This window comes from Pinus tabuliformis, chromosome 5_2 (assembly GCF_031772625.1).
Source record: "Pinus tabuliformis cultivar Carrire ecotype Pingquan chromosome 5_2, CPIR1, whole genome shotgun sequence".
In the NCBI taxonomy this organism is placed as follows: domain Eukaryota; kingdom Viridiplantae; phylum Streptophyta; class Pinopsida; order Pinales; family Pinaceae; genus Pinus; species Pinus tabuliformis.
In genome coordinates, this window is record NC_142306.1 from 1,046,769,159 (window position 1) to 1,046,784,651 (window position 15,493).

Consider the following 15,493-nt stretch of genomic DNA (forward strand, 5'->3'; position numbering starts at 1 on the left):
TTGATTTCCTTTCAAATTACGTATTTATAGAGACATTCAATTCCAAATGAAACTTATCGAATATCGAAGAAACCATTTCTATCGATATTTTGACCAAAACTCAAATTGTAGAAAACATCGATGTTGGAAAATCTTGTTCTCCATCGGAACTTGAAACTTACCATGCTCTTTTTCATGAATTCCATGATATATTTGCTTGGTCATATGAGGAAATGCCAGGTATTGATTCTAGTATAGTTGAACATGAGATTAAAATGTATCCTGATGTCAAGCCCATACGACAATGCCTCCATCCTGTTCATTCGAAGAAGGCTGCTGCCATAAAAGAAGAAGTTGAAAAACTTTTGCATGCTGGTTTCATATACCCCGTTCCTCTTACCAATTGGGTTTCCAATATTGTTCCTGTCATGAAGAAACAAGGAACAATACGAGTGTGTGTTGATTATAGGGATGTTAATCATGCTCATCCAAAAGACAACCATCCCACTCCCTTTATCGACCAGATAATTGATGAATGCACCGGACGTGAAATATTTTCATTTATGGATGGCTTTTCTTGCTATAATAAGATCAATATCTGCCCAGAAGACCAATCTAAAACTTCCTTTATTTGTCCCTGGGGCACATTCACATATAGGAAACTCCCTTTTCGTTTGAAGAACACTGGGGAAAATTTTCAGAGGGTAATGAATTATGCCTTCCATGACATCAAACACATCATTCAACCCTATCTAGATGACTTACCTACCCATTCACGGAAACGGGTTGATCACCCGCAACATTTGAGAGCCATATTTTTACGGTTCTAACACTAGAAAATTCAACTCAATCCACATAAATGTGTGTTTTGTGTTGGTTCTGGTCATTTGCTTGGTTTCGTAGTGTCCAAAGAAGGAATTTGACTCGACCCCTTGAAGGTTAAGGAAATTCTTGATCTGCCTCCACCTTCCAATTTACTTCAGTTACAGAGACTCCAAGGGAAGGCTAACTTTCTAAGGAGATTCATTCCCAACTATGCTGAAATGGCTAAAGGATTCACTTGTCTTTTGAAAAATGGAATTCCCTTCCATTGGGACCAGGTTGTGCAAGCTTCCTTTGATGCTCTCAAAGATACCCTGATCCGAGCATCATTAATGTATTCCCCTAATTATCAGAACGACTATTTCATGTATCTCGCTGCTACAGATACAACCATTGCTATGATTTTAGTCCAAGAAGAAGATGGGATTGAACATCCGATCTATTATTTGATTCGTAATCTCAATGATATGAAAGTTAAGTATTCTTACGTTGAGAAGCTAGCTTTGGCTTCTGTTCAAGCTGTACAGAGATTTCGCCATTATATCCTGCTCTGAAAGACCACTGTCATTTTGGATTGCATCCCTGTGACATACGTCTTGTCACGTCAATTGCTGGGGGGAAAATATTCAAAATGGATCATCATTTTGCAAGAATTTGATTTGGAATTCATCAAATCCAAGTCAAAGAAATCTATAGTTTTTGCTGAGCTTCTTTTTGACCTTCCCTCTACCTCCATCGACTCAACAACGGAACCATTAATTCCAGATGAGTCTTTGTTTTTGATCTCGTCATCTGACCCTTGGTATGTGTTATCACCCAGTAATTTTCCAAGGTTAAAAAAGGAGATCATCGGGGTAACCACTAACCACTTTTAGAGATCAAGATCTAGCCTTCCTGGTGCTCAGAGAGGGCTCTCTCTATATGATTTAGCTTTGCTTGTTTGGATATTAGGCTAGCTCTTAAGGTTCAGGGGGTTTTTTATTTGTATTGAAGATTGGGTGGTGGAATCCTTGAAACAAATGCTTAGAATGATGTCTCTAGACCATTGGGCATATGGTGTCAAAAGAAGGGCAACAGAACTAGATCAACTCATTAAAGGGAATGTTCAAAGGGCAAGATAGCAGAGTAGAGTGCAGGTCTTTAGGCCAGAGGGGTGGAAAAGGTTTTAACTAGGATGAGAGAGCAATTAAGAATTCTCAGACTGGGATTGAAACAAGGAACGAGGGGTAATCGGAAATAAAGGGAAATTAAGAATCCTTTGCTATAGATTAAAAGAAACAACCTGAACTAAGGAGAAATTAAGAATTCCTTAACTTAGATTATTTGTAGAAAACATATATTTGCCTAATTGTTATAGTAGAGTGTAATTAAACAAATTATGATATAATACTTCCAGTCATGGCATCCAGATTTAGATCAACAATATGAAAACTTTAAGAGATAACAACAACATGAGAAAATACTTGTTTGCACTTCGCTTTGCACATGAATCCTTTGAAATATCTTGTCTTTATTCACCAATCCAGCTTGTTGGCTCAATCAATGCTCCAATAGCTTTTACAGTCTTTCAATCAAGTAGTCTATAGAAATGTCTAAGAATCCACCCCACATACTTCAGATTGTGAAGTATTTATACTAACGTGTTATTACAAATATCTCAAACTAACTTGAGATTTAATCTAGGAATTACAAATATCTTATCGCAGGAAGATAGAGGCAGCTAATGAACTGATTTCATGTTGTCCCTTTTATTGTGGTGTTGTTGGCTATTATGGTTTGTTTCTAGCTCTTTATGCTCTTTGCAGTTGAATTCATTTGCGTTGGAGGTTTTATTCACTTCTGTCTTTCATCTGATAATCTCTGTTACTAATACTCTTTCACTCTTATGACTTGTCTTTATCCTTTCTGTGTTTCTTCCTTTCACTATTACAATTTAACTCTTACTGTGTTTTTCAATAGTAAATTCTTATGTTTTTTCGTGTCTGAGCATTGGAAGTGGATATTGATCAAGCTTTAGTGTATTTGTTTACTTGTCTTCTAATTGCATCTCTGGTCTGGTTACTCTATTCTAAACTATCACTGCTCTATTCCTTGTCTTCTTCTTGGCTCTGTGTGTAAGGGTCTTCATCTTTTGTTCCTCGTATAATTGTTCTTCTTCTTCTGAATTTGGTCTTTTAACAGGTTTCTGGTCCGAGTCTTGGAGTAAACAGGTTCTTTGACTAGTATCAGAACTGTTTATCCAAGCTCGATCTTAGTCTGATAACCTGAAAAATTCAATAGTTTTTAAGAAAACATCGGTTTGCAATGAAGGGCGCTTGATGGATTTCTGGCACAGGGATGCTTGGGTAAGGTCTCAGGGCAGTGTTTTAGGCATAAATGGAGGTGAAATCGCATTGCAGAGGGGCAAGGTGGTGCTGAAGGGTTTCATAGGTTTACACAGTAAAACAGGTGAAAAGTGAGAAAACATGGGTTTTTTGAGGTTTAAACTTTAATGGGAAAACTTATGAAATATGGCACGAAATTCGTATTTTTGAATGATGGACAGTTTATCGGAATGATTAGGAAGTGGTATTGGAGGGCCCTTGCACCGCTTTAAAGGCGTGGGCAGTTTTGAGGAGGGGTCACCCGATGTGCTTTAGGGCGTGACACGTAGCCATCGAGGGTCGGGGGAAAACTGCCTTATCAGGCGGGTAAAGTTAGGTGATCGGGTTCGACCGATATGAATGTAGGTTGTTAGATCTGTGGGATTGAGATCTGATGGTAGTCGGGTGGGAGAGCTGCGCGGGGGGGAATAAACGGGAGTTGAGGGGGGCCCAAGGGTTTAATCTGGGCGGTTTGGGAATTCGTTTAGGCTTAAACCCTAGGTTAAGTGATCGGGTGCCGCTTAATGATAGGATTAGGCGATGGGGCAGGGTTAACTGCTAGGATTAATTACTCAAGTTGGGATATGGGTAGTTTATATTAGTTTTTATTTAAAACTAAGGGGTTGGGGTATTTTATATAGGGTTTTAATTTATTTATGAGAAAAGGGTTATAGGGGAGTTATATAATAAAATTTGTTAATTAATATGAAAAGCGATGGCAAGGGTTTTTTCCTAAGTTAAAAGGGCAAAAGGCATGCAATTGCGCATTTTAGCTTTATACTTAGGAAAAATGCTTTTTTGTGGGTTTTTGGGGGGGTATTACTTTTCTTAGGTAAATTGGGTTTAAACCTTAGGAAAAGGGGTTTTTTAGGGTAATAAGGGGAAATGGATTTTTTTGAAGGGGGAATGTGTTTATGAAGGGGATTTTAGCACTTGAGTCCATAAGTCATTAAGCTGAGGGTCTGGTCCCTCCAAAAGTCAGAGAAATGCTTTGAGCCTCTTTTACTTGTAGGGTTAAAAGTATTTAGAACATAACTGTTGATAGTGTGGAGTACCAAAAAGGTATGTTTTTGACAATCATTTTAGTGGCTTTCCTGTAAAACATGTAAACCCTTTCGCATTGTGAATATGGAAAACAATAGAGAATTGTGAGTAAGTATGTGAGATTAATATCCAAGACTCAACCGCTAATTATTTTCATTTTCTCGTGCAGAAAAGGATGAAAATGAGGAATTGCTGTTCTAAGGAAGAAGACAAGGACAAAGCAACTGCTGTTCCCTTGAAGGAAGATCGAGTGCAAACAAGGCTAAGCAGATCGAAGCAAACCGGCCTGGAAAAGGAGGAGAAGACACCAGCTCGGCGGAAGAGAAAAGAAAAGATGAAGGATTAACAATTTGGCGAATCCCTCAGGATCTTTGATCCTGAGGGATCGCTGCTTTATTTATCTTGTTACTTAGACATCTCCGCCGTCACCTTTATATAAAGGGACAACGTTGTTAGCTAAAAGGAGGATGTTTTTATGTAATTTTCTGTTAAAGATCAACTTTGATCATCGAGTCTCGTTGAGGATTGGTTCATTGTACTTTTGTCTTATGCATTAATATAAACTTGGTGATTATCTTATCTCTGCGTCTGGATTAACCTAAGGCGGTGTACCCTTGGAGGCTAAGGGCCCGGCCCCGGAGGACACTTGCTTTGTACCACTACGATTTGATTTCTGCGTGGTTTTCTTATCATTGTTATCTGGTAATCTGATATGCTTTATAAGTTGCTATCACAGGCTCTGTTAAGATTAATTCATTAAGGTTTTTATAGACCAAGTTGTATATTGACTCTGCATTATATTACTGATTCTTTTAGGGTTGATTGAATGCTATTAGTCTTGACCGAATATTATTACTGTTTTGTTACAGAGCTTTTGTACTGCACATTCATGTTATAGAATTCATCTGAAAGTTGTGTTCTTTACAATTGTTGGATTAAGAAATAATGCTGTTCTATTTGGAAACACAGTCGTATTCCTGTTAATTAAGATTGATCAGATTGCTATTTCAACGTGTTGGGTGTGTATATGATTTACTGGCGCTGTTCCATAATTTCTCAATAATTAGTACTGTTCTATTAGTGTGTTCTGCGTGATTCGCATTGTTATTTGATTGCAAAGAGTGTATTTGGGTTAGTAGATTAAGTTTGATTACGGCTCGCGAGACTTAGTTGTTCGATTGTTGTTCCATTCCAGATTTGCTGTTCAATTTCTTATCTGATGTTCTATTTTGCTATCTGCCGTTCCATTTACTTGCATTTGTTATTTTGGTGTGAGAGACGATCTAAGGTTGTAGTGAGCCTCGACATTCACTGTCTAGCTCCCAGACCCGTGGTCCATGCTCTAATTTCCTTTCCATCAGTTTCCAAAGGGATGGGTTATCGCTGCCGAACCCTTGACTGATAAATTGCCTAGTTTTCTGAGTGTGTGATTTATTCTTTTGAAGTAACTTAGTCATAGACGAGCATCCATTTACTCTTGTATTTTTGACGCTGTACTACTAGCATTACTCTGACAAGTGATAGCCTCAGACTGAGACAATCTTTGAAATAACAAAACGCTCCCGGATTGACATATTAATGTGAGGTAATTAGAGGTGAAAGAGACCCTTTTTATAGCTCCACATTTTGGCGTCGTTGTCGGGGAAAGAGTGTAGCCATTTGTCTTTTTCAGAGTAGTGTACGAACCTGCTAGGGAAGAGTTGGATCTTAAAAACGGAAGGTAAGAACCTGCGTGCGGAGCATGTAAAAGCCCTGCTCCACTGTCCTCTTTCCTAACAGATTTGTTTTTGCTTTGTCTGAATAAAATTTAGTAGTTCATTTGAGTGCATGACTAAGCAGAAAAAACCAGAAAAGAATATCAAACCTCCATCCAAACCTGAAAAAGCTAAGGGGCCGGTGACCCTTGGCCGAACGACCTTCATAGACGAAATCTATAAGAAAACAGAATCTCAGCCATCAGTAGGCCCCAGGAAAATCATTTCTAAACAGCCTACTAGTTCCCTTCAGGCCACAGGATCACCATCTGTAGCCTTTGCTGAGGTGCATAGTCAAACTGAAGAGCAGGACTTTCAAGAAATTGAAAATTCTACTCCAGAACTATTGCAGGAAGGGAATTTCAGCAACTTTTGTGAAGGAGAAGGAGAAACAGGGGAAATTGAGGAACCAAAATCTCCTATTGGAACAAATCAGCCATTAAATAGCCCAGATAAGGGGAGCATTGCAAAAATCATTGTTGAAGGAATCCAATCTCCTCAGACATCAGGTATTCTCATTATCCCAGATAAAGGAAGTGCTATTAAAACTATCCCTGTCAAAACCATTCCCTCTCAACCTAGGAATACCCTCCTAAATATCCCAGAAGGTTATTGGCATATATTCGATCCCATGGCTCAGAACCAGCCAAATGCTCAAACCTCTACATTACAATATCCCATAGTGGATTCTGCAGCAAATGCGCCCATGAAAGCTATCCCTCTTCAACATATCCCTACATTTCACGGTCTCACATCAGAAGATCCGGATGCATTCTTATTTGAATTCGATGTGTTATGCAGGGGATATGATTACACCACCGATCCCCAGAAATCGAAATTATTTCCCTCTACATTAAAAGGGGCTACATTAAGATGGTTTATGGGACTAGGTGGTGGGGTTATTAACAATTGGGATCAAATGAAAGAATCCTTCTTAAAAAATTATCAGGATTATTGTAGGTCTAGAGAATTAAAAGATGAAATATTCCAAATGACAGCTAAACCGAATGAAACATTAGAGGAGTATGTGGAACGTTTTCAGTACAATTTACAAAGTTCTCCTTATGCATCACTACCTTTACCTAATAATGTGTTAAAAACTGCATTGATAAGAGGCATGAAGGAACAATGGATTGAAACATTAAACATCATGGGAAAAGGGGATATTTATCAAGAGAATTTTGCTGACATCATTGATTTATGTATCAGGAGTTCGAGAGGCAGCACAAGAGTAAAACCGGCAGAATATGATCGGTTTGTAAGAGATAACAAAATATCAACAGAAGGAGTAACACGTGTAGAGATTGGAAATTTATTAGAAAATTTTAAAACTGATATTCTGGGGACACTAACTACACAACTCGATATTGTGCAGGCTAAATAGAAGCAGATGGAGGCAGAACAGAATTTGGCGATCTTCTGTCCCGGATGCAGGAAAAGGCATAGCCACAAGGAATGTCCACTGGATACATTCCAAACATGTGCCATCTGTACAAAAGATCACCTTACGGAGCGCTGCCCCTCACTCCCTAGATTGAAAGCGGTATATAAGGAAGCGAAAGAAGAACCAAAATCGATGTACTTGATCAACCAGCGTTGCCAATGGCAGCCGAGACAATCTGGTATGTTTCCAGACCCAACTTCTTCTTTTCAGCCTCCACAGTATAATGCTCAACAAGATAGTATGTGGCAAAATCAATCTCAACCCCCATTTTCAAACTGGTCACCACAGTCGTTTCCTTCTTCAAACCCATGGCTGAATCAGACAAGCCAATCTGGTTGGCCAAATTTCCCTTACACTCCACCATATTGGCAAAATGGCCCATATCCTCCACAATGGACTCCCCCTACTTCACAAAGTTCACCCTGGCAGACAAACTGGCAAAGACCGATGCACCAGCCAGCAGGAACTATTCCGCTCCCTCAACCTACTCTGCTAGCCTTACAACAAAATCCCCAGTCTAATCTGAGACCGCAACTCCCAGCCCAACCCAACCCCAATCCAAATAACAGACCGGTCCAATCTCTCAAAATCATAGAATCACCAAAATTAGGACCCGACCTGGCGGAGTGCAATGATCTTCACTTAAGATCTGGACGTATAATTGAAACTGAGGGAGATAAAACAGTGCATATTGAAGATCAGTTACCAAGAGAACATCTGTCACAACAAGAGGATGTAAATAAGCAGCAGACTCATAATCAAGCAACCACATCCTCTCCTCCGTTCCCAGAACGATTAGTCATACCTCGACCTTTACATTATTCTGACTTTGACATTCTGGGAGAATTACAAAATCTGTACATAAAAATCCCATTCCTCCAAGCCATTCAAGACATTCCTATATACGCAAAAACTATCAAAGAATTGTGTATAAAGAAACCAAGGAGGAATATAACAAATAATCCAAGAGTCCAAGTAGTCGGCACTTTATCTGATTTATTATCAGGAAAAGAAACACCCATTAAATATGAAGACCCAGGAAATCCAATTGTAACTGTTCAGATTTATGGTCAGACCCTGTCTAATGCCTTAGTTGATCTAGGAGCTGCAATTAATATTTTAACAACCACTACTTGCCAAAAGCTCGACATTACATCTGTAAAACCCACCTCTACTTTGTTAGAATTGGCTGACCGATTTGTGGTTAGACCGGAGGGTACTCTACATGATGTTATGGTCTCTGTAGATTCCTAGGAATATCCAACCGATTTCCTGATAATTAATCCAAAAACCCGACTTGATGGACACCCGCTAATTCTAGGTAGACCTTGGCTTGCCACTGTCGATGCTTACATTGGTTGCTGGCAGGGAAATATGACCATAACCAAAGGACCTGATATCAATAATTTAGTTCTATACCCTCCAGTGCAGCCAAGTGTCACAATAATTAAAACTAACAAGCACCCTGTATCATACCTTACTGATAACATTAGATCTCCATTGACTATATAAGAGGCACTTGATTTTAAAGATTAAACAGAAGATGATGTCATTAATAATTTCATTAGTCAAACTGAATTTAGATCCCGCACACAGTGTCACATGATAGAAGCAACATTTGACAATGAATTAGAGGAAGATCCTCTGAAAGATACGCATGACCAAACAATACCCGTTACTTCTGTTGCAAATAGTAAAATTGTGGAAATTGAATTGGGAAAAACTTTAAATATCAACGCCAACCTCACACTTGAACAAGAAATGAAGCTTACCCATCTGTTAAGAAAATATCAAGAAGCATTTGCATGGGATTACCCTGATATGAAAGGAATCGATCCCCAATTATGTACACACCACATTTATATAGAAAAAGATGCCAGACCTGTTCGTCAACTGCAAAGAAGACTCAATCCTCATCTAAAGGATGTGGTAAAAGCTGAACTTCAGAAACTTTTAGATGTCAATTTTATCTATCATATTTCTGATAGTAAACGGGTCTCTCTGCTTGTGGTGGTACCAAAGAAGAATGGGAAATGGAGAATCTGTGTGGATTACAGGGAGCTAAACAAAGCTACACAAAAAGACCACTTTCCTCTCCCATTCATAGACCAAGTATTAGATACTTTAGCAGGAAAGAAATTCTTCTCTTTCCTGGATGGCTTCAGTGGCTACAATCAAATCCAGATTGCCCCTGAAGACCAGGATAAAACTACTTTTACTTGTCCTTGGGGAACATTTGCCTATCGAGTTCTACCTTTTGGCCTATGTAATGCTCCTGCCACATTCCAAAGGGCTATCCTTAGCATTTTTGCAGATTTAATAAATGATGGACTTGAAGTATACATGGATGAATTTACACCATATGGAGATGATTTTGATCCAGCGCTAGACACCCTAGAAAAAGTCCTACAACGCTGCATTGCTACCAGGCATTGCTTAAGCCACGAAAAATGTTACATGATGATGACTGAAGGACTTATCCTAGGACACTATGTTTCAGCAGCCGGCATTCAGGTAGACCCGGCCAAAATCCAAATACTTTTGCTTATTCCCACTTCTACTATTCAAACAGAGGTACGCAGCTTTCTTGGATTTTCTGGTTATTATAGACGATTTATAGAACATTATTCGCACATTGCTACACCTTTATATGCACTAACTGGTAACGTTGATTTTATTTGAACAGAGAAATGTGACCGTGCTTTCGAGGATTTAAAGAAGCTCGTATCCACAGCCCCAGTCCTTCGAGGACCAAACTGGGATTTACCATTCCAGATATCATCTGATGCCTCAGATACAGCATTGGCGCAGTCCTTGGGCAGGAAGAGGATAAAAAACCATATGATATCTATTACATCAGCAAAAATTTATCCCCTGCTGAATTAAATTACACTGTTACTGAAAAAGAATTCCTAGCTGTAATACATGCTGTCAATAAGTTTAGACATTATATTACAGGCTATCCTGTTATTTTGTATACAGATCATTCTGCTATAAAATATTTAGCAAATAAGCCTGTCACAAATGCCAGAGTAACTAGATGGTTGATTTTATTGCAGGAATTCGATATCACAATCAAGGATCGGCCTGGCAAAGAAAAATTTGTAGCCGATTTTCTCTCAAGAATACCAATGCCAATCGATGCAGCAGCAGTTGAAGATCAATTTCCGGATGAGCACCTGTTTGCTGTCGCTGTTCAAACACCCTGGTATGCTGATGTTTCCAATTACCTCGCAGTAGGTAAACTACCAAAACACTTAACCCCTAATGAACACAAACAAATTGTTCAAAAGAGTGCTCGATTCTCATGGATTGGGGGCTATTTGTTTCACACAGGGGCAGACATGCATATCAGGAGATGTGTTCGAGAAGATGAAATCTTTGACATCCTAAAAGCCTGTCATGATGGACAGTGTGGTGGACACTTTGCTGAGCGTAGAATTGGACATAAAGTATTGCAGACAGGATATTATTGGCCCACGATTTTCAAAGGTGCAAAGAAATTTGTCCAAACCTGTGACAGCTGCCAGCGAGCAGGACGACCTGGTCAAGCTGATGAGATGCCTCTGAAACCACAGTTAGTCATTGAACCATTCGAGCGATGGGCTCTTGATTTCGTTGGACCCATCAACCCATCATCAAATCAGAAAACATATATCTTGGTGGCAACAGAATATGTCACCAAATGGGTTGAGGCAGAAGCATCGCCTAGAGCTACAGAGGACTCTGTAATACAGTTCCTGTTCCATCTATTTATACGTTATGGCCTTCCAAGAGAAATAATTACAGATGGAGGACCACAATTTGCTGGGAATAGACTAACTGCAACACTTAACAATTATCACGTCCAGCATAAAATCACTACTCCATACCACCCACAGGCGAATGGACAAGTAGAAAGCAGCAATAAGATAATAGAATCAATCCTAACAAAACATTGCGTCACACAGGCGTGATTGGGCCGCCCGATTACCTGAAGCACTGTGGGCTTACAGAACAACATGGAGAAGCACTATTGGTTACTCACCTTATCAATTAGTGTTTGGAAAACAACCCATTTTCCCCATAGAATTTGAAATCCAAAGATTACGAACAGCACAGGAAGTTGGCCTAGATCTAAGCGAGGCACAAATCAATCGACTACAGTAGATCAATGAATTGGATGAAATTAGGCTCTCTGCACTACAAAATACAGCATTGATTCAACAGCAGCGAGCTAAATGGCATGATGCGCTCATCAAAAACAAAGTCTTCCACGAAGGAGACTGGGCTCTATTGTACGACTCTCGGTTTGAGGACTTCCCTGGGAAACTCCAGACTCGTTGGTTGAGACCATACGAAATCCAGAAAGTGCATGACAACGGAACCCTTACTCTAATCACTATTGACGGTTCTGGATATGCCTTCAAAGTAAATGGCCACCGTGTTCGTCTCTATCGCAAACCACTCACTCGGGAATCCTTCTACCAGCAGCTACGCCGAGACACTGATATGGAGATTTTAGGAGAGGAAGAGAAATCTTCCTCACCTGTAATTCATTAAGGAATTCATTTCTTTTTACAATCTATACATAAGTTCTTTTCTTCGAGTTGTTCCTGTACATATGTTTGAACTAAATGTTTTCTTGTCATTTTTGTTGTTCTTTTTCTTTGTCAAAATTTCGATTTTTGCCGTTCCATTTCTAAAAGAATGGCATTTGTGTGTTTTGCTGTTCCTTTTCAAAAGGAACAACATTCTTGATTTTCTGCTGTTCTTTTTCAAAAGGAACAGCATGCCTGATTTTCTGCTGTTCCTTTTCAAAAGGAACAGCGTTCTTGATTTTCTGCTGTTCCTTTTCCAAAGGAACAACATCTTTGATTTTCTGCTGTTCCTTTTTCAAAAGGAACGGCTTTGCTTGTTCTGCTGTTCCTTTTCTAAAGGAACAACATTTTGGATTTTTGTTGTTCCTTTTTCAAAGGAACGACATTTGCATTTTTGCGATCTATGGTCCTTTGTTGTTTCTTTTTCCAAAAGGAACACCACTAGCATGCTTTTGCTCTCCTTGTGAAACAACTTATTCCTTTTGCTGATATAAATTGAGGATGCTTCTTGCCCATGTTCTTTCAAGTCTTTAAGATACAGCTATGCACTTATGCAATGAACATAAAATCACAACATACTGAAATCCGCAAATCATAAATCGCTATATTTATAAGGCTCTGCATTGGTAAGAGGACAAAAGGAAGGACACACTTATTTCTTATCTTTTGTTGTCATTGTTTTACTAATTTTGCCCTGATTAGTTATCTTTATCATGACGATCCCTTTAATCCTCTTTGATTATTACTTAGGAATAAGAGCAAAGGGTTTATATCTTCCTATTGAGATGATAAGACTTCTTCCACCATTCCTACTCTTAAGGAGTGTTGAACCACCCTTTTGTGTATAAATAAGGAAAAGTGCTTTATGAAAAAGAAAAAAAGTAAACATGAATTATGCGTTGTCAAATGCAGGATAGGAGGTCTCATCAAGAGCCAGCCTACCATGCTCATGAGGATGGAAGTGAAGTGGCATTCCCACTATGGCCACCACACCAGGGATATGGTCCAAAAGGTATATCAAATAAACAAACCTTGGAACAGGAGGTCTCATCACGTGCCGGCCTGCCCACTTTTCGCTCCTTCCTCGTGAATGGCATTATGGTTAACTGGTCACCAAGCCAGCATAATGGCCTACACTTTGACATAATAACATTCCTAAGTATACACAAAGGATCATGGTTCCAGGGGTGAAATAAACAACTCTGCCAAGGTTATGGACACTTGTCAGCAGCAGAGCACTGTTAATGGTATTGAAGTCACATTGGTTACACCAATAGGTAAGATACTAATAATCTTTTGTTTCTTATATCCTAGGAACTAATCGTATGTTATTTCCCAATTTATATATCGCATGAACATTTATTACCACCAATCATGGCAAAGGAAGTAATAATGACCACTTGAGATTTAGCAAGTACAACAGACGTCCTATCCCCTAGCCTCGCATCATATCACAACAGCCTCTTATGTAATACACGATCAACTTTACGCCTCGATTTCGGTAATTCGTTGTCTTTCTAAACATGGCATATTTTCATACGCTGTTCCTTTATGACTCGGTTGCAGATTGGGTGCTGCTCCTTTATTTGACAGCTGGGACAACCTATCACATTACGGGGGGGGAGGTTTACCTCATTATTCCCTGAATTACGTGTCAGCTCACTATTCGGGAAAGATAGTGTACTAGGGTATGGCACGGCTTAACGGCATGATATTTCTATTTTTTTCACAAGTTGCTGTTCATAAGCCATTTCTGTTGCATACTCTGTGTTTTTTTTGAAATCTTGTGATCATTACGCTCTCTATGTTTCAAACAGCATAAGCAGTTGCTGTTCCATTGAGAATCCATAGTGAAACCATGGGAGGAAGGGCAATTCGAAGGGAACCTCAGGTGTTGAGAGTGTCCGCTGCTGCCCGGGAGATCCTGGAAAGAGCAGGGTGGCTGACTTATCTCAACCGCTTGCAGGAGCCTAATGAAACAATGGCGATGGAATTCCTATAGAATCTGCAGGAGGATTACTCCATAGTAAAGGGGAAGCAGATAGCAGTCACCGACGATATAATTGCAGAAGTCTTGGGACTACCAGCCACCAGACCAGTATGGACACTAAAAAAGGAAAGACTACAGAAGATTATAGAAATCTTCCAGGACGAAGGCCAGAGCTTGATGATTAAAGGGAAGGGAGTTCTGCCAGCAATGCTAGGAGAACCTTGGGCAGAATTGGCAAGAACCGTGCAAAGCTACATCACCTGCGAGGGGAAAAGACGTGGTAAGACCACGACATCTTAAACTCTTAGCTGTTTTAAAGCAAAAATGCTCTGCAAATCTACCCGCACTTCTGAATTCATTACTGGATGATGTTGCACGAAGCTTAAAAATGGCACAGCATGTAGAGTCAGTCGTTAGTCACCACGGGTTAATTTGGTTAATTGTTAGTCATAGCCTCACCCTGCAGCAAAGCAGCTGGGAAGAGCTAATTGCAATGATTGAGGGGGGGATTGACAGCACCATCCCCAAAACGAAAACATACTACCAGCACACCGGAACATCCAGAAAAACGCAGGGAGTTAGCAAAACAAAAACATGCCACTAATACACCCGAATGTACAGAAGCATGCCAGGAATCGGCAAAGCGTAAACATGCCACCGGTACCCCCGAATAGCTGGAGAAACGTAGAAAATTGTTCTGGTTAGCTCGAATACGAGGAAGGCTGGAAAAGCTCCAGGAAAGCACCATCCAGCCAATAGAAATTGAGGACGAGCCTTCAGAAGTAGAAGTAGAACAATATGAAGAGGAGGCCGAGCAATCCGAAGAAGAAAATGAGGAAGAAGCTGAGCATTCTGAAACAGGAACTGAGCATTCAGAGGTAGAAGCTGAACAATCCAAACAGGAGGGGGAAATGGGACAGCAGGAAGGTAGCCCACCACAGGACCCAGTGAGAGAAGAGGAATTGGCCGAAGTTTTGGCCAATATGGGTGAGTTTGGCCAGCCCTCCAGCACAGCAGACCTTCACGGCACACCCCAGGAAGAAAATGTATATGAAAGACTACATGCAGAAGAGGCGGAAGAACATAATATGCCTGTTTATGAGGAAGAAGAAAGAAGAGATACCCAACAGGAACAATATGTTCCTACAACACCAGAGGAAATTCCGGAGGAAGCTCCAAGGGCTAGTCACGGGCCATCTACTGTTTTCACTAATGAAACCTTGGAAATTAAAAAATTGAGAAAGAAACAGCAGAGGTTATTGAATACAATAGCCCAGCTCCGACAGCAAATTAGAATTTTGAAAGCGAACCAGAGGGTAAGAAAGACCGCAGGGAAGAAAAAGGCGGCCACTTCAGTCAAACTTCGCAAAGCAAAAAGGCGAAGAACCAAAAATTGCCCTGCCGTTCCAAATGATGCTGAAGAACAGACTGCTGTTCCAAATGACGCCGAAGAGAAGACTGCTGTTCCAATAAAAGAGGAACAGCAGCAAACTTATATTCATGTTAAAAAAGAAAAG